This window comes from Ambystoma mexicanum, chromosome 4p (assembly GCF_040938575.1).
Source record: "Ambystoma mexicanum isolate Mex_15411 chromosome 4p, UKY_AmexF1_1, whole genome shotgun sequence".
NCBI classification, from domain to species: Eukaryota; Metazoa; Chordata; class Amphibia; order Caudata; family Ambystomatidae; genus Ambystoma; species Ambystoma mexicanum.
Window position 1 is genome coordinate 901604683 of NC_090927.1, and position 20390 is coordinate 901625072.

Sequence of the window (20390 nt, forward strand, 5' to 3'; positions counted from 1 at the left end):
AAAGAGCAAGGGGAGGCGGGAATGGATCACATGAGTCAATAGTAGCTTGTATGTCCTCTGCCGACAGAAGGCAGAAAGAAAATAGAGAGGAGGTGTTGGTGGGATCCCAGTGATGTGTGGGTGGGAGCATCCCTTATTGTCAATGTAGCTCTTCTGCGGGGGTAAAACAAAAAACAAAAGGTATCGGATAACCCGGTGCGAGAGCCGCACAGGAGATCCAGAAAAAAGGTTGGATTAAAGGACCTTCATGGGTGGTCATGCAATGTTTCTTTTACTCTTTGGGTGGGGTGCGTTGAGCCGGTGCGAGCGGAACACCGGGGACAACCGTTTCAACCCTCTACGGGTTTTAGAGGTGCTCCACTCAGCGCCCAGTTAACTGCACTGCCTGTAAGCACGCTCTTCACAGGCAGGGGAGTGCTTTGAGCAACGCCACCCCCGAGTGGCCACCAATCACCACCGGGCATGGTGCTCCCCAAAGCAGGGGAGCGCCCAATGTTTCCAGCACTCCTGGGCTGGATATAAGTAAAGGGGCCACCCCCTTGACAGTGGGCCATCAAGACTACCTGGGCCATAGCTGGCATATGTGGCCCAGGTGTAAAAAGGTTCTGCTCTCCCCACACTCTGCATCCGATTGCTGGGCTGCATCTTGCATATGCAGCCCACTTAAGGTTTTTGCCCCCCCCCCACACACATTGCTGCTGCTGTTGCCCACGGACTGCCAGGACCACCCTAAAAGAGTGTGAAGGCCGAGACCAAGAAGAACATTGATGGAAAAGCAGCAAAGACCTTGGGACAGCCCTTAGCAAGCTGTCTCAGAAGTAATGTGTTTATATATTGTTTTAGATGGACTTGGTGTGTACTTTTTAAAGACTCTTATAGTTATAATATTTAAAAGGACTTTTTAAATATTTTTTGTTTAGATACGCAGCTGCTTAGGATATTATACATAGTGTCTTGTGATTTCCCCTTTTTGTAAAAAAAAAATAAGGCATGAGGTGTATATCGGGCGCCCGCCTACACCAGTCTCCCAATAAGGAGCATAATACAATCACCCCGATACATCAAGGTGATCCTGGATGTCTAGAGTCTTTTGGCTGAAGTATGCAGCAATCTGGTCACAGAGCTTTTGTGCAGGGGTAAGGGTTGCATTTTTAATTCTCTGATTATCTTATACATTTCCATTTTGCTGTGATGCACCAAATCAATGCGTTTGGAGTAGTGTGCTTTCTTTGCTTTGAGTACTTCAGCCTTGTGAATGCAATATATTGCATAACTGTACCCGTTTTACCTTTATGGTTGTGTTGGCTCTTGGTTTGTAGCAGTGTGAGGCAGAGTGGGTATGTTGGCCTCTACTCTTCTTTGTACCTCCGCATGACAGAATCCAATTTTTCACAATGTATCATTAGACCAAGACAAAAACTGGACCGCAGAGGCTTCACACGCCTGACATGACAGACTTAGTGACTGACTGTAGGCCAGGCAACCCTTCATCATTAAACACATGTGACTTGGAAGGCCATAAATGATGTCCTGAAGGGCAGCATTGGGCCCACGAGTTGCATGCTGTGCACCACTAGTTCAGGGGGTCCTCGTGGAGTTGCCCACAATGCAGCTCGTAGTTACGCTACAACTAGTTAAAGATGAAACCAGCACCATTAAAGCTTTTAGAAGAGTTGATGATAGTTGCATGAGAATGTGGCAAGTTTTATACAATGAGACAAATGATGTTGATGAATCCTGTCTGCTCAAAAACATGTGTGGGTGAGGCAATCAGGAATAACTTTCCTAGTCAATAAGTGAGTTCCTTGTCAGACACAGGCAGCTGAAGAGAAAGACCTCACAGTAACCACTGTTGTAAATCCCCTTCATCTGGCAAGAAAATAACTGACCTCAACCTCCAGTGAACACAGTACCTATGCAAGGCTGAAGCCACTTTTCAGGGCAGCTGCATGTGCTGAAAGGAGAAGAGGCGATCAAGCTACCCACGTGTTAGGTCAGGGATCTGCGACCCTTTGCTCTTCAGATGTTTTGGACTACGACTCCCAACAGCCCTGGCCAACACAGGAAATGGCGAATGTAGGTGGCAGGAAAAAAGAAGCAGCTGGTGGCGAGTCTGCGGGTAGCTGCTTTGAAAATGGTCCACTCCAGCCTAATCCCTATTCATAGCCTGACATATCGGCTGATGGCGTAACAGACATTCTGGAAGGTGTTTTGGGCTTCACAGTCTGCGTTAGGAGCTTTCGATCAAAATCCCTGCCACTTGCCTAGAACCAGAAGAGAAGATTTTGTGGACCAAGTTCAATAGCTCCTGCGACTGGTGCATCAGAAAAGGAGTTGCTGACAGTGGCGTGAACGTCTACTGCCAGCACCAGGTTAGGAAAGGCACCAAATCCACACCATTGACTATTGTGCACCAAAGACACAACTGAAAGGACACCGCCCATCAAGGCTCTGGTGTATGAAATCAGAGTGCTTGAAGAAGATGGACATGAAGATCAGACTGCTATCACTAGGGAGCAATTGGGGAGGGCGCCCTCAAACCCTCAGGGGGGCCTCAACCATCAGATTAGTTTATTACAACAGCAGCAGGAAAAGAAAAAGGTTACTTAAACTGCACCAGAGCAAGGGTGAAGGAACAGGGGAAGAAGAGATGGTGAGACACAGATATTCTGCTGAACGATGGAACCGCACAATGCACAACTTCATGCTCGACTTCCTGGTTCCATACAACCATTGAGATTTTGCCTGGTGTAGTGTTGCAGATTAGCTGTGCCAAAAGAGTGAGGGACGCGGACTAGCCAGTCACTGCGCAACACACGTACAAGTGACTTCAATGCGCTGGGTGGGAAGGCAAAGCCCACGAGGAGATCATGGACGGCAAGGAGACCAGCTCCACTTCCGGCTGGGCCAAGGCATGTGTCTGCCCACACAGACACCTAGGGCACAGTATTATGGCTAACTGTAGCTTGTATGTAGAAGACCTTCCATAGTAAAAGAACCAATTGTGACTTCTGCCCGAGTGGTGTGAATGAATCCTTGACCCGAATTCCCACAATGGCGACAAGAACTCGCTAATTTGTTCAGCAGCTGAAGTTTAAGGTGAAGCAAGACAAAGCTGTTCCCTGGAGCCTAGCTGGAGGAAGAAGTCTGCTGCTGCATTTTGTTCAATTAATCCGAAAGCTGCTGTGTTCTTCAAAGGACTGATCCAAGAGAGGACCTGGTTAAGAGACCTCTTCCCAAGCTAAGAGGGACCATTGTGCACTGGCTACTCTTCTTCAGAAGTACCCTGGAAGCTAGTCTTATGTGCCTGCTGTCCAGAGAAGGGGTCTTCGTGAGTTCAGAAGAAGAGTGCTTGGACAGCTTGAGTCGAAGAAGTCCAGTTGTGTCACCCAGGGTTCAAAGAGGTGTTTGTGAGCGCTGGAAGCCACATTGCTGTTTACCGCCCAGAAGAGGGGGATACACTAGCATAGTGCTGCTTGACAACCAGCGCTGTGAAAGTTTCACCTGAACAAAGAATCTTTCAAGGGAAATCCCTGACACCACATTTGACCATGTTTTCCCACCCAAGATCCCATCGCTGTGGGCAGAGGAAGGTCTGCCGGTGGGTTTCCCACCACCAAAATCAGAAGAAGATATCCCGAGGGTCCATCCTTCATGAGGGTCCGTAGTCCAGTCCAGTGGTCCAGTCCAGGTCGCCAGAAGACATCCAAAGGTCTGTGCTGTGGCACCAAATATCCAAAAGTCGTGAACCATGAAATCCTGAAACCGACAAATACTTGTCTGCCACTGCACCTGTCACCACCGAAAGTCATCCAAGGTCTCCAGGGGTCTTCTTCAACCAGGCCTTTTCTAAGTCCATAGTAAGTTACACCTTCCTCTGTCCCCCATGACCGAAGTAACACCTGTTCAACGGAGACCACCACGAAGACCGAAACTGCTGCCTTTCCGAAAGCGCCTGGTTCCTCTTTTTCGCTTGGCCACGGCATCCCAGCGACTCCTTCTGGCAAAGGGGGCCCATCCTTCAGAGCTCCCGTCAAGTGAAACCAAGAAACTCTGCCACTTTGCCTGCCAAGGCACCAAAGGTAATGTGATGAGGAAGAGCATCTTCCAGCCTCAGGAGTCATCCTGGGTCCCAGGATCTTGGATAATGTTCTCCCATGGCTTTTCTGGTACATTTGGGGTGGAGGAGTTTTTTTTTAGACCCTGTAGACAGAAAGTAGAGCATTATTGAACATTTTTTGACTAGGCTGTAAAAGACAAGATAGGGTACCCCCTAACTTTTCAATTACAGGTTGCCCAGGTGTGGGGGGGGGGGGTCCTCATACAGTAGTACTATTTGATGTCTCATGGAAGTATACTGCCTATGTTCTGAAGCTAACCTGCCTTTCTTCCTTGATCTATGAAAGTATAACTTACTTGACAATTTACATGCCTGTTTAAAACTGTAAGCAGTTGGTGCATTTTTACTGAATTTAAATCTAGTGTGGTAACACAGAGTGTGTATATATTTGCCATTACTTGAATAGAACTCCCTGAGTACAAAGTGTCTCCTGACAGCTCAAGCCTTGGTTGCTCATCCATTGCTACCATGTAAAGAACCTTGGCCGGGGTGCTCTGTGCCTCTACCACAACCATATAGAAGGCAGAAGTACAGATGCCCCGTCCAGTCTTTACAGTAGAAACACCTGGATTTGGGGTACCTGGATAGAGGGAGAAATGCCCAAATGGGCACAAAAGTAAATGTAGAAATACCTATATTTAGGACAGCTGGATAAAGGGAGAAACGCCTGAAATGGGCGCACAACAGTACATGTAGAAACACCTAGATTTGGCATACCTGGATAGAGGGAGAAACACCTGAAATGGGGGCACAGCAGTAAATGTAGAAGCACCTAGATTTGAGAACGGTGCATAAGGTCGGGACCCAAGAGTTAATTGAATGGTACTTAACGGTTGGAGTGCAGCAGTGATAGGTCTATTACTTACCAGCTAGCAACCTTGGTAAGCTATGTTATGAAGCTGAGAAAGGCAGTAGAGCTTTAAGGAATACAGTAATTGCTGTATTTCCACCCAGACCACTCTTACCATGTCAGTTGCTGCTTCCGAGGCGAACATGGACAAACACGCTCTGCCAATGGGGGCGGGAAACAGGGACAAGGCAGGAAGCAGGGTAGAGGGCAGGATAAGAGAGAGAGAGGGGGGGGGGCAAAGGCCCAAATGGATGGAGAGCACTCACCTGAGGCAGGCCCAGGGACGGAGCAGCAGGGCTCGCTTTCACAGGCCTGCTGCACTGATATGGCTATCCTGGGCCTTGCAGAAGCAGGTAGTGTGGCTGCAAACCCAGGTGTACCATTCACGGGCAAGGGGAGTGGTGAGGGGGATCTGGGCGGCAAAGTCCATCGGGTGTGGGTTAGGGAGGCCGCCAAAGAAATGAGGAAAAGGAAGGCAAGGAAAAACAAAGAGGAGGAAGCCCTTAAGGATGATGGCAGTCTCAGGATCAGGACTCACCATAATTGCAGGGGAACAGTACGAACAGAGATGGAAAAAAGAGGTACCTATATTCAAGAAATAATGATCAAAACCAGGAGTCTACGGAGGTAAAGAATTAAGATACTATGATATTTTAAGACAGACATACAGTTCAAGGATAGAAAGATCATAGGAAGAAGATACCTCACGGATGTAGGCGACACACTCCTGAATGGCCGTTCCAAACTAAATTGGATATCAAGCTGGATCTCAACGCCAAAGAACAAGTGATGGCACTAACCCATACAGAGGAACAAGGCATACTAGAAAGACATGCAAAGATATTTGATGGCATGATAGAAACTCTAAAAGGGTACATGTACCATATCAAGTTTAGAGAAGGCGCCACCCGGTCATGGAATGGGTGAGACCAATGCCAGTCACACTGAGGGACGAACCGCAAGAGTTGTTGAAGAGACTTCTGGAAAAAGGCGTCATTAAAGCAGTTAAAGTCAAATAAGGTCAGACGAATGGTGCAGAGAATGAGAAGAGGATGAAAAGATAATGAAGGCGTTGGAGTATACTCAGAAAGGGTACCTAGGAGAAAGAACGCTAGTAACAGAGATGCCAAGGTACTGGAAGATACAAACCACACTACATGAGCAAAAAGGAGTCCTGATGAGAGGAAATGTGTTGAAAGCTCCCACCAGCCCCAGGGGCAATATAATATGGCTGGGTCATGAAGGAGACAGGAATGACATTCACCATAAGGGAACAATATTGGTGGCCTCAAATGGACACAAAACCGGGAGGACCCTAAAGCACTGCACCTTCTGCAAAGAAGGCAACAAGCAAACGGTGACAAGAGTAGCACCGCTGGGAAAAGTAGAATTGCCCAAAAAAGTGCGGGCCCAACTAGGAGTGGACTTCATAGGACCGATGGAGCATGTGCCAGCCAAGCACAAATGTTCTGCAGTCATGGTGGACTACGTGTCCAGGTGGTCAGAGGTTCACTTCATCGCGGAGGTAACAACCAGGTCAGCCATGACCTGCTTTGAAGAGGTATTCAGGAAAGAAGGATACCTTATGACCATAGTCACCAACAATGGAGTACAATTTGTCTCTGAAGAAATGGAGCAGTCCCTGCAAAAGACTGACGTGAGGCATAAGAAGTCCATGCTATATCATCCCTCAAGGAAATGGACAGGTGGAAAGAATGAACTGCTATGTGAAAGGTTTAATACAAGCAGCAGACAGGGGGATACTGTACTGTCATGAAGAAGTGAGTTAAAGGGATCTACGTGATCCGACCGCGGCTGATTTTACTGTGGCCGGAAAGTTAGAATGAGAAATGTGCGAACCACAAAAGATTTGCACATTTCCCATGCGAACACATGTTAAAAACCCCTACATACCCACACCCCCACCCATACCCACAACACACCCACATCACACCACCATCCCACACCCTCAACAAACCCCCATGCACACCCCCAACATAAACAACCCCTACTTACCTTTTTCTTCACGCTGAGTCACTGCAGCGCCAGTTCCCTTTCACATCCGTGATCGGGAACCGGCGTTGCAGGGTCTTTTTTTTTTACAGGGGCTGCAGGGGTTTCCCTGCTTACTATACTGTAAAGTATAGTGAGCAGGGTGTTGTGGGGGACACCCCCGCAGCCCCTGTTTTTATTTTTTCAGGGGTGTGCTGCGGGAGTGTCCCCCGCAACACCCTGCTCACTACACTGTACAGTATAGTGAGCGGGGTGTTGCTGGGGACACCCCCGCAGCTCCTGCAGTGTTTTTTGTTTTAAATGCATGCCACCAACGTTTTGAACTTCGGTGTTCGAACCTTTGGTGGCATGCATTTACAACCTTTTTGATAGGTCGGACTTTTTTATTCAATCATTTTGGCCTATAACGAGTTGGATCTACGTGATCCGACCGCAGCTGATCTTAAGTATAGCAGCACATCGGAGGACCCTGAACAGCATCACAGGAGTATCGCTGTTCTACATGATGAGAAGGAGATTAGCAAATAGAAGGCTGTCTCCACAATGGATAAAGAAGAATGCAAGACTGATCAGGAAATTGAGAGAGGCAAAAATAAGACTGAAGGCAACTCAAAGAAGGAGAAAGGAAGTGCATGATGCAAGGAAAACAGTGAAAAGATGGAATCAGGCGAGGAGATTATGTGGCATTTTAAGCTTCACCCAAAGACAAATAGACAATGTGCAAGTACAGGCCAAGAAGGTACATGAGCAGTACATTTAAATGGCGGAGTGAAAGAAATGGACCGGGGACATGGGTGAGGGTTAGCGACCAGCTGTCATATTTTATCCCATGCCAACGCCATGGTGGCCGCTGGATTGGGCACCCCAGGATCTTTCACCAGTGGGGTTGGTACCAAAGAGCGAATGTCACAGGGCCCAGTCAGGTGTCGCTCGATCTTTACATGTGGGAATGGAGGGCCCTCAGTAAACCACTAAGCTGCATATTTAGCTTGGGCCGCTAGTCAGTATTTCTCAAAGTCTGGGGCAGCCAGCCCTCCTCGGCTGTATGGTCTCGTAAGCGTGGCCCTTTAAGTTTAACCGCCCCAGCATGCCACAGAAAGACATTTACAGCGACCCTTAATGCATCAAACAGTGCTGCACCAGGCCATTTCGAGACATTTAGAAAGCGGTACAGTAGTTGCGGCAGTACAATTATCTTGAGGAGTGACAGGAAGTTTTGCCCAAATACGCACTGTTACCAAATGTTGTTGCAGGTAGGACCCAAAGTTTCGGTCATACAACGAGGCATGATGTCTCGTGATTATAATCCCGAGATACTTGATCTCAGTGGGAGACCAAGTGAACCCCATGCGGTCACAAGGGGCTGCAGTTGCGTCTGTCAAAGGAAACAGTTCGGACTTTCCACAGTTGACCCAGAGTCCAGATAGGAGCCCACAGCAGAGTATATCATGCATGATGGGAGCGAGATTATCCTCCGGATCTCTAACGCACAGCAATGCGTCGTCTGCATATAACAATATAATCTCGGGAGAGCCTGATTTCCTCCTATGTGCATGCTTTTGACGCATCAGGTCGGCCAGAGGCTCTATGACTACTGCAAAAATGAGTGGGGAAAACAGGCAGCCCTGTCTGGTCCCCCTGCAGATGTCAAATGGGGGCGAGGACAGGCTATTGGTGCAAACCCTGGCCGCAGACGACAACTTGTAAAGTAGCTGTATCCATGAGATGAATCGGGGGCCGAAATTGCACTTTTCGAGTACAGCCCAGAGGAAACGCCAGGATACCAAATCAAAGGCCTTCTGAGCGTCCAGTATCACAGCCACCGGCCCCACATATGGATCCACTTGGGCTACGATATTAAAAAGGTGCCTCAGGCTGAGGGCCATGGAGAGGCCAGCCACAAATCCAGACTGGTCAGGGTGTATAAGATGTGGTATATAGGGGGCGAGTCAGAGGGCCAGCACCTTTGCAAATATTTTAACATCGCTATTGATGAGTGAAAAGGGCGGTATGAGCCATAGTGTGTAGCAGGTTTACCGGGTTTGAGGAGCGCGGTTAACACCACCTCTCTTAGAGTGGGGAGTAGCACCCCCCTTGCACAGGATTTGTCCCATAAGGCAAACAAATGGGACGCAAGGCAGGGGCTTTAGTTTTTATAAAAGTCCATGGTGACACCATCCAGACCGGGCCTTGCCAGAGGGCAGAGCTTTGATGGCTCGCGAGATCTCCTCAACACACATCAGACAGTTGAGAGCCTTCCTAGCCTCGTCAGAAAGTACCGAAAGCGGAAGTCCATCTAGGAACGTGTCATAATGTGCTGCGGGTAAGGCATTGGTGCTGTGGAATCCTTAGTGAGTGGAATGTTGGTGTGGAGTGTGGAGCTTGGAGTGTAGAGGTTCCAGGGTGTCATTTGGTGATGGACAGTGAGCTGGGTGGATGGACCAGTGTTAGTTCCTCCTTAGTACTTGTGAGATTACCTGTACAACTGGCACAATAAACGACAAGTAACTTACCAGGTTCCTGTGTGCTGTGAAGGACCCCACTCAAGTTATATCACTGGCGACAAGGATTTGTCTGCAGGCCCAAGGAGCTGCTGTCGGGGTGCAGCGGATGGAAGACACTGCCCCAAAAGTTCCCATCCACCGGCTATCCCAGCTCAAGGTACCTCACAGGCCGGGCGGTGTAAGGAGGTGTGGATGGTCAAAGCAGGGTCTGCAGTCCCAGAGCACATGTCCTAGGTCCAAGGGGCACCGCAAGGACAAGACCAGCTGTGGTTGGCTGGTGCTATAAGAAGCAGGAGCGGTGCTAGGAGCAGCGCTGTGAAGGAATCTGTACAGCTATGGACCGGGTGGCGCTGCAGCAGGTTCCCCTGCATAATTTGGCGCTTTGTCATTTGTGGACAGTGTAGGGACACGGTGCCCATGTCAACAGGGTGGAGCCCTGTGTCCGGTGGCACAGTGGTGCAGAGGCAGCCTGTTCGGAGCCCAGTGACTGGGCGGTGCAGCGCCAGGATCCCCTGTTGTGTAGCTGGAGGTGCAGCAGCATTTCAGTAGTTTGGTGCAGGTGCCAAGCGGTGAGGAGGAGGAGTGACCTCGGTCCTAGAGGGCACATCAGGACTTGGCAGCAGATAGCGGGAGGTGTTGCATCTGCAGAGCCGGCAACTGTTGTGATGAGCTGAAGGGGCTGGAACGCAATGTTAGTTTGGAACACGTGTCTTCTGGTGGGTGAAGTGACTTGCAACATTGGAGCTTCGGGTCGTATGCGTAAGGAAAGCGCTTCACGACAGGTGGCAAAGGAGGCACTAAGTGTATCGATGGAGGAAGGAGGGTCTGGAACAGCAACGGTACATCCTGGTGTTGCTGTTTGGAGGTGCAATGTGGAGTGTGTGTGTGTGTGTGTGTGTGTGTCCCGTTGAAGGCGGTCACAGCAAGATCAGGAACTGCGAAGAATGGGGGAGCAGGTATTACAGCAAAGGCAGGAACTGCGATAGGTGGAAGAGGAGCGGTTATTGACACGGTGGAAGGGGCAGTGACAGCTGGGCCGGAAACTGCAACGGAGAGAGGAGCAGTTATGGATACAGGGGCAGTGACAGCAGGACCAGGAACAGCAGTGGATGGGGGAGCAGTTAAGGTTGCGTTGACAAGGGCTGCCACCGTAGGGTCTGCGCCATTGATGGCGGGATCTGGTATTGCATCAAGTCATTTAAAGGGTGCTCCTGGAGTGATTGTGTGTCCGAGGATGGCAGTATGGGTCATGGGAAAAGACAGCAGTGTGCATTCGAGGAAGTTTTGAGTGACGTTGTGTGCTCCATCTGCGCTGTGGGGGTGGTAGCCCAAGAGGAGTTTTGTGAAGGGTGCAACTGCGTGGTGAAAAACCTGATGGAGCTGGACCCGGATCTATGGGCTTTCTACATGCAGATCAAGGGCCTCACTTTGGCTTAAGACTGACTCGGGTAGGTGTTGGGGGAGGCCAGTGATTTTATGTTGTGGCATTTTGTGTTGTGGCCTCAGGGTTAGTGCTTGTGTGGGGGTGGTCGTAGTGGGTGGTCATGGGTTGATGTTGTATGGGCCGGTTGTTTGAGTATGAGTGCACATGTGGTGGCTTGGTTACCCCATATTGTGCCCACTAGGTTGTTTTGGGTATGGGGTTTATGCTTTGTTTTGCTAATGGAACATGTATTCCCCTTTAGGGTCTGGACATTTTACTGTATAGTATTGCCTGCAGGTGTTTTCTTGTTCATTTTGCATGTGGGGGAAGGGGAGCGTTCTTCATCTTGCGGGACAGTTGTAATGGGCTCCTGCATATGTTAACACAGTGTTTTTTTTTTTACAGGTGCACCCGGTTGGACTTGCAGGGGACGGGGTGGGGGGTTGGTGGGGTCGGAACATTGCAACCTTCCGGCAGTGACCTGCATTTTCTTGGTCATAGGGGAGCGGGATGTATTTGGGTCATTAGTGTTGATTATGTTTAATGTTAACTTTTTTTTTCAGGTGGGCAGTTTGGTCATGCATGTGGGGTGGGTGGTAGGGATATCCCATTGCTCCTTTTTTATGTATAGATCTGTTAGTTCTGTTTGTGAGAGTTGTGTGTGTGCGTAGTTGGCGTATAGGGACTGTTGGCTACTGTCAAGGTTTTGGCTGTTGGTCACAGTCAGTTGGTTGCTGTTGGTTACAGCAGGATTTGGGGCTGTTGGTATATAGCCAGGTTGTTGACTGATGGATACAGTCGGGGCATTTGCCTTGGGCCTTGTGAGGTGCATGGCACTGGTTGACTGTTGGTTACAGTCGGGGCATTTGGTATGGTGCCATGGCAGGTGCACAGTATCGTTTGACTGTTGATTACAGTCAGGCCATTTGGTATGGTGCCACAGGAGGTGTGTGGTGCCGGTTGACTGTTGGTTACAGTCGGGGCATTTGATATGGTGCCACAGGAGGTGAGTGGTTCCAGTTGACTGTTGGTTACAGTCGGGCATTTGCATTGGGCCGTGTGAGGTGGATGGTATCGGTTGACTGTTGGTTACAGTCGGGCATGTGCATTGGGTCGTGTGAGGTGCATGGTATCAGTTGACTGTTGGTTGCAGTCGGGGCATTTGCGTTAGGCCGTGTTAGGTGCATGGCATCGGTTGACTGTTGGATACAGTCGGGGCATGTGCATTGGGCTGTGTGCGGTGCATGGTATTGATTAACTGTTGGTTGCAGTCGGGGCATTTGCGTTGGGCTGTGTGAGGTGCCTGATATAGGTTGACTGTTGGTTGCAGTCAGAGAATTTGCGTTGGGCCGTGTTAGGTGCATGGTATCAGTTGACTGTTGGTTGCAGTCGGGGAATCGCATTGGGCTGTGTGAGGTGCATGGGGAAGGTGTTGGGGCCTGTTGGTTGTTGGCTGTTGTGGGGTGCATCTGAGGGGCGGCCAGTGTTTTTTTGTTGGGTGTAGTCAGTGAGAGAGTGTTGGTGTTGATATTGAGGGTGACTGCGGCTTGCTGTTGGTCACAGTGTAGGCGTTAAACTGGGATGCGTTGTTCATTGTTCATTCTGCTGGTAGCTGTGGTGGGCGTTTCTTTTGCGGTCAGTATATAGCGGTACCGATCGGAGAAGACGGGTTGTGCTGGGCAGCGTTGCATATCACCTTTTCTATTGCAAGGGTGTTTTGATGACAATTGGCAGTTCTGGCATATCTCTGGGTGTTTTAGTAGTTGTAGTGCAGGGTGTTCTGTGCATTTGTGTTTTCAGGCATTGGGGGATGCGTTGTTTCATTCTGCTGGTAGCTACTGTGCATGGGGCAGTGGGCTGTGTAATGGGGTGCCGTGGACGTGTGGTCTGAAGGTTTGCTTTGCTGGTTGCAGTCTGCGGGTTTGCTGGATGCAGTTTTGCATTCTGCGTGTTCAGGGGTTGCACTGTGTTCCTTATAGGTTATATTGGGTAAGCTGTGTATTGGGTGCGTTGGATGTTAAATTGGCGCATGCACTATGTTTAGGAGAGAGGATGGTGTAGGAGTTGTTTTGGATGGTGTAGGAGTTGTTTTCCGTGGAGGTGTGTATCTGGAAGGGTCGAATGTAGGGGTCGAGGTGTCGGTGTAGGAGTTGTTTGGATAGTGTAGGAGTTGTTTTCAATGGAGGTGTGCATCTGGAGGGGTTGAAGGTAGTCCAGGGTGTCGGTGTAGATGTTGTTTTCTGTGGAGGTGTGTCGGTTGGTGTAGGAGTTGTTTTCCGTGGAGGTGTAACTGGAGGGGACGAAGATAGTCTAGGGTGTCTCCATAGTTGTTTCCACTGTTGCTTGTAGTTGTGTAATGGTGTCCTGGGTGCAGTTTTAGGAACAGTGTGCGGGTTGTGACTTTTAGTGGTGTTGCCTTTGGGACACTGTTCCTGTTCTGTCCTCATTGTTGGGTTAACTAACGAGAGGAGAAGTGTCATAATGTGCTGGCGGTAAGGCATTGGTGCTGTGGAATCCTTAGTGAGTGGAATGTTGGTGTGGATGTAGAGGTTCCAGGGTGTCAGATGGTGATGGACAGTGAGCTGGGTGGATGGGCCAGTGTTAGCTCCTCCTTAGTACTTGTGAGTTTACCTGTACAACTGGCACAATAAACTCCAAGTAACTTAACAGGTTCCTGTTGCTGTGCTGTGAAGGACCCCACTGAAGTTACATCAGAACACTTCTGTGGCTGAGCCGGGTGCCACATCGTTATTGGCATAAAGTGTTGCATAAAAGGATCAAAACACCTCGTTTACATCTGGCACAGTGTGGACCAAGATAATATAATCACTTTTTCTCTGGCAATTCACCCCCCCCTCCTATGCAATGTAAGAAATGGAAGGAGAGCACACAGTCGTCAAGAATCCCAACAAAATGCAATACGAAACGCAGTTCCCCCCCCCCTAGCAAGCTTAGAGAAAAACAGGTATGATTTTAAAACACAGGCCCAAAATGCTTTGAATGTGGTGGCAATGAAGTGAAATGATGCTAAAATTGATTTTAATTCACTGTAGAGGTTCAGGGTGAGTGATAGCTAGTTGGTATTAGTTCAGGCTCACTTTAGCAATGCTCTATGAGTAACTAGCAGGTTAAAATTAATTTTAGCAAAGGAAAGCAAAGAGCTGCTGATTTTTACACGTGGCTGAAATTGTGCAAAATGCCAAATTGCGGCAAATTTAAACGCGCGCGTCAAGCGTAATTACGGAGGCACTATAAGGAGTAGCAAGTCGGTTCTAGGTTCGTTGGAAATTTCGCTCCTAGCACAAACGGTTCTGGAGATACGGCCGATTTAGTCAAGGTAGTTTTTCGGATTTGAAATTTTAAAGCTCAGAATGACAGATGACAGTTTTCAGTTTTAAAGATGACAGAATGACACGATTCTAGGAGGCAGTTCTAATAGGCTAAAATAGTTTGGATTAGATTATTTTAAACTAAGAGATTGGTTTTGCACAGTGAGTACTCACACTATATTTTTGAAATAAGCCGTCAAGGTCTGGTCAGGTTGGACGGGACTTCCGGCGGGTGGTTCTGAAGTCCCGGCTATATGGGTCAGCTCTGCTCTCTGGGTGTGTCAAGCACCGGTTCTGGTCTCTCTGGATCTCTGGTCTCTCTGGATCTCTGGTCTCTGGAGGTTGATGGATTTGAAGTCTGGAGTCTCCCGGCAAAGCGTCCCGCAAGAAAGTGGAAAGTGAATCTCCCCACCTGTCCTGCACTGTCTGCTTTTATGTGTTGAGAAAATGGGTGTGTGTGTGGCATAACTGAGCCTGCCCCTCTCTACTTGTCATTGGCCCACTTCTCCCCTCTCCCATGATTGGGGGAAGGAAATGGATTGTCATCATGATGAGGTCTGTTTATGGGTCAGAGGATCCTCCCCTGGTCAATTTGCCCACAAATCTATATTTGATTCAAATACATATTTCCCAGATACACAAGTGGTTGACATTACATGTACATATTACAGATGAATTAAGACAGGTCTGTGTTCAAGCCCCATGTTCCTGCGAGCTGGGATTCAGAAATGACAACATTTTGCGCTTTTTGGTTGGTTTACCAATATCGGACATTTACCAAAAATTACACAAATGTGCGCAAGGAGTATGGACATTAATTGATGAAGTGTCAGATTTTTAACATGCAGACATTTGGAGTAAGACCCTATTTTCTGCTAGCAACCCCCCAGAATATACCACAGGGTCCTAACACCTCTTAAAACGTGCACAGAAAAATCACAAGAAGAATGATATTACTTATATAATTTTGACCAGTCCGCACTAGGAGTTATCTAACCTTTTAAAATTATGCCCTGGTCAGAAAGGGGTGTGGCTTCCCACATCACATGGTGGAATAACTGGTTTATCCACTTCCCCCATGCTTAGCTTGCTAGCAGAGGCACTGCCCCTCCCATTTCCTTCCAAGAGGAAGCCATTTTACGACCCCCCTAATTTAACAATTGCCTGAGCCAAGGACAGGGCTTTGTTCAACCTCCTGCAGTCTGCAGGTACCCCTCCCTTAATTCAATCAGAGAGGCGTGATCTCCTTTTGGATTGGGCAGCAGGATGCAGCCAGGCCTGGGAAGAGTAGCTGAGCAGGTTTCTCCTGTCGGGGGTAGTTGCCAGGCAGAATTCAGCTAAATGTCACTTTAGCTCCCAGTTTTCTACATTCAAATCCAACTTACATGCAGCTATTTTTTATATATACATTAAATAATTACTTCCTTCAAGTCATTTCAGAATATAGTTTTACATTGTATCCACCTCTTAGCAAGTCTTTCCTTGGCCTGGTTTCGGTTCATTTGTTCAGTTTTACACAAAAGTCTGGTGGTTTTAAAACGCCGGCTTTCTGATAGTGGTGAGCACCAGTACTGCATCCATTTTTGACATTAAGAAAATTAATTCCCCACAGTTCTGGGTTGCTTTTGGCAATCAGCATTGCCATTCCCAATGGTTTCAGGCTACTGTGTGTGTAGCCCAATGGTGGTTTTAGGCAGTGCCCTCCTGTGCTCACAACATAGGCAAAAATGGGTGGCAGCCTATTCTTCATGTTTTCCCTGTGCACTCTCTGGGGAGTTCTGGCCATCATGATGTTTTCAATGCCAGTAACGCACAGTTTTATGGTAGGGCTTGGATGCATGGGTAAAAACATCCCACACGTTCCCTATCAGCGTGGCCTCTGAAACTGTCCAGTGCATCTTTTATTTCACCTATAGTGGGGGCAGCCGGGTTTGCTGCATATTGTGTTTCAAGTAACTTGAGAGAGGCTTCACTGTCTCGGATGTTTCAGCAGATGGCCTTAATGATCCCTGATTCTTTAGTCAGGGCCATGCCACGGATATAGGACTTAAAGGCATCCCAAAGGGTAGTAAGGGAATCCATGGTACCCACGTTTATTTTGAAATAGTTGTCAACACACTCGCCCAGCTCGGCCTCAAATACCAGATTTAGTAGTGCCTGAGGCTTAAGCCTCCAGAGGCATCCCGTGACTTGCCTCGCAACCCAAGCTAGAGACAGGGTGACTGAGGAATGATCCGAGTATGTCCTGGGCAGTATGTCTGCTCCCACCGTCCAGTTTATCCATGTCCCAGATACCAGCCACCGGTCGATCCTGGAGTGCGAATCATGCACTGTTGAATAAAAGTAGAACCCTCAAGACTGTGGGTGTAAATCTCCAGGCATACTCTGCCCGAGCCTGGTCTGTCCTTCAATTACGGTCCGGGGCGGCTCTAGACAGCTACCGTGCTCTGCTTCCGGACCTTTCTAGATTAAGATCAATGATGGCGTTAAAGTGCCCGACCCACAGGACAGGCACAAGAGGATACATTGCCAGTAGGTCTATCATCTGAGAGTAAAAGTCGGGGTCATCGATGTTGGGTCCATATATGTTCAGCATTACCACCTCTAGACCAAATAGTAAACCGTGCACCTGAACATAGCGCCCAAGGGGATCAACGCGAGTGGCCTTATGTACATATTGCAATGATTTGTGAATAAGGATCATGACACTGCAGCTTTGAGTGGAGTAGTGTGTGTAAAAACGATGCATACCCCAGCTTTTAGCAAACCTATCGCAGCCCGAAGTTAGTGCATGTCTTTCCTGTAAGAAGAGAATGCAGGCCTTGTGCTGTTCAGCATAAAGCTGTGGCTTCTGCATCTTAACGTGATTACCCAGAACCCTAATATTTCATCTCATGCACATCAGCATGTCAGCTGCCATCAGACCATTGCAAATAGTAGGTCATGTGCCCAATGCGGACCAGTAAGAAACACCTTACCACAAAATCTTCAAAGGGTGGTCACCCACCAATAGCCCTATCACACATGTCAAGCATTTTCTGTTTACATTTTCCCGGCCCCCCAAAGCCCTCCCAATCAGAGGAGTGAACAACCCAACCAAAAACATTTGCAATTTAGCATGGGGGTCTGTTCGCATCCTACAGCCCGGCCTTCAACACAGCAGTGTAGTATGTAGCAAGTGTTATATGCACAATACCAGATGGTTAGCACGGTCATAGGAGGTCAACAGTAGCCAAAGCTGGGTAAACCCTGGCACCAAAATGCATATAGGGTGTCCTGCGTAAGTGTCCTAACCACGGCATGTAGCAACAACCAACAGCAAACTGGAAGGATAAGCAGGTTCACCCAGGGAAGTGCTGATCCAGAAATGTCATTGCTTCTTCAGGGATCGTAAAGAAGTGAACTTTCTCAGAGTGTTCAACCCTGAGCTTGGCTGGAAACAGCATAGCGTACTTAAACCCAAGGTTGCAGAGTCTCCTCTTCACTGCCATGAAGGACCTCCGTTCCCTGCTGCATAGTGATGGAGAAATCGGGCTAGAGATGAATTCTGTTAGATCCCAGCAGCAACTCCACTTTGGCCCTGGCAGCATGCAGCAGTGCATCCTTGTCTCGGTAATTTGGAACCTGGGTAATAATTGGGCAAGGAGGAGCTTCTGGTTCAGGCTTTGTGGTCAGTGAGCGGAGAGCATGTTCTATAGCGTACTGGGGTGACAGCTTAGGACCATCCAGCAGGGAGGGGAGAGTGCCTTCGACAAAGTCTTCCATGGGCCCTCAGGAACAACAATTATGCGCAGGTTATTGTGCCAGGACTTTAAATCCTCATTTTTCTTGCCGACAGCCGGCACCTGCTTAGTGAGGGAAGTCAGCTTTGAGCGTGGTGATGTCCTCCGCCAGCACAATTCTGGTCTCATGCTTGGTGACCCAGGTGTCAATCTTTTCCATGCGGGCCTTTACAGCACTAATTGTGCCACTCGTGTCATCGAGTTTGGTATTGAGCGGTGTGAACCCCTCCGGCATGTAGTCCATCATTCACTGCATCTCTGTGGGTTCCCAAGCTGCAGGTGCGGAAGGGCCCACCCTAGACTCCTCTGCTTCCCCCCGGTTCTTTGGAGGCAGTCTTGGTAAATATGTCAATGGAGCTTTGTTTTTCTCCCCTCCTTTGGTCATGGCTGCACCCCATCCTTAGATGGCAGGTAGATGACAAAGTAATGCAATAGTTGTCGGTGAGAGGCTGGAGAAAGCAGCAGGTGTGGTGGGTGCTGTTTTCGGGGTTGCGCCCGCCAATTGGTGTTTAGCAGGAATATCTTGTGGTATCACTGCCTTAAATGGTGTTAATATATGGCCAAAAGCGCAGGGGACCACACAGGGCCATGCCTGGGAGTTTTCAATGCTCTCTTAGTGCGTGGAGGATTCAGCTCAGCTGGCGGCGCAATCCCAGCCGCGACACTGTGTTCGCTTCAATAAATGAACCACCGGGAGCGAGCACAAAAACAGGAAGAGAAGTTGACTACCTCTGGGCGTGCAACACAGTGGCTCAGTGATGTCAGGAGCAAGGTAGCCGCCAAGAGCGAAGTGCGTAGGAGGAGCAGGTAAGAGCAGCAAGACGGTATCGCAGGCAACAAGGGATAAGGGTGCATAAGCGCGCAGCAACCCACCAAGTTGGTGCTCACACAATGAGACGGTCTGCCCGGATAGCTCCGGGTCACAGAGCCCAGCAGGAGCCAGATAGTTCAGTGCGCACAGGCACCCACAGATGTCAACAGTAGCGGGCAAACCTCTGCGGCCCATGCACATGCCGCTCTTACGACGCCTATGTCTTCAGGCACCTCCGCCAGCCGAGTGCGCGGTGTAGGCGGGCAGGGCAGGGCACAGCAGTCATCGCACCGTCGGGCGGCAGACAAAACGCAGACCAGTTGCGGTATGAAGGGGCTGACAAAGCCCAGAATCGGCAAGGGAGGTGACGTACCCCTCAGGTTCAACAATTTGCCATTTTCGCTTCATGAAGTGCACACCAACGATGTGTGCGGGTCTCTGCGAAGGTCTCGAGCTGCAGAGCCACTGAATCAAGCAGCCATCTTGCTTTGCGCGCAACATCACCCCCCAGTCAGGCCAATCTTGACCTCCTGGCTGGTCCTAGAAGTGTGTCGATTTTCAGGGACCCTATGATGCCGATAACTGGGGCAGAGACTCCCAAGCACAGTACGGTGAACATGGAAGACAAACAGGCATTACATGTCCCCCATGGAATGGAGCGTAGTTGTGCTCTGTTCATGTGGTTACCTGAAAAATTGCACAGCATGCCCTCTCAATGTAGTTTGAAAGCTTCCTTTAAACAGATTCTAAGAATGAATCACGATTATCTAATGTCTGCACCTGCTAACATTGCCCACAAGATGGCAGTAGATATCTACTTTTAAATGACAACGGCAGTAACTTGTATTTCCATACAGGATTGTGACATTATCAGCGTACATTTACATTGTATGGCTTCTGCATCAAATGTTGGTAGTGAATCACAAGTTGACCCATGCCTGTGGTTAAAGTAAGTGTTAGGAATATTATATTCCTTTCGGAATGGATATGCCTAGAATGAAGCAAGACCGACCGCAAAGTAATGTACAGGGGGTGAATGTACCAAAATATCCTCATGAGAGATCTATTGTTTTCTTCCACTATCCAGCATTTTACCCACATGTTTTAGGATTGGAGTTTGCTTAAATAATCAAGATGGCAAAAGTCCTAGTCCTAGAATATGGTGAGATTGCAGTTTGCTAGGAGAACAAAAATGGACCGTTCGTGCCAACGATATATATTTAAACGATAAAATAACATGGAGAACCTTGGGGCTGTCAGTTCTCCAAAGGGGCAAAATGTTTAAGTTACTGACCTGTAACTCTTGTTCTCCAGCATGGATCTTGCATGGATTCACATGCTCATGAAGTTTCCCCGTCTGCAGGCTGGGAATCTTCAGTAAAAAGAAAGCTGTTGCGCTTTATTCTGATAACGGCTTGTCTCCTCTATACTCATTCTGCCCCTGGTGGCCATCTTCAGATTTGGCACAGCACGTAGAGTCTCAGTATGGACCAAGAAGAGCCAGAGGCGAAGGAGTGAGGATTTGCATGTGAATCCATGCAAGACCCATGCTGGAGAA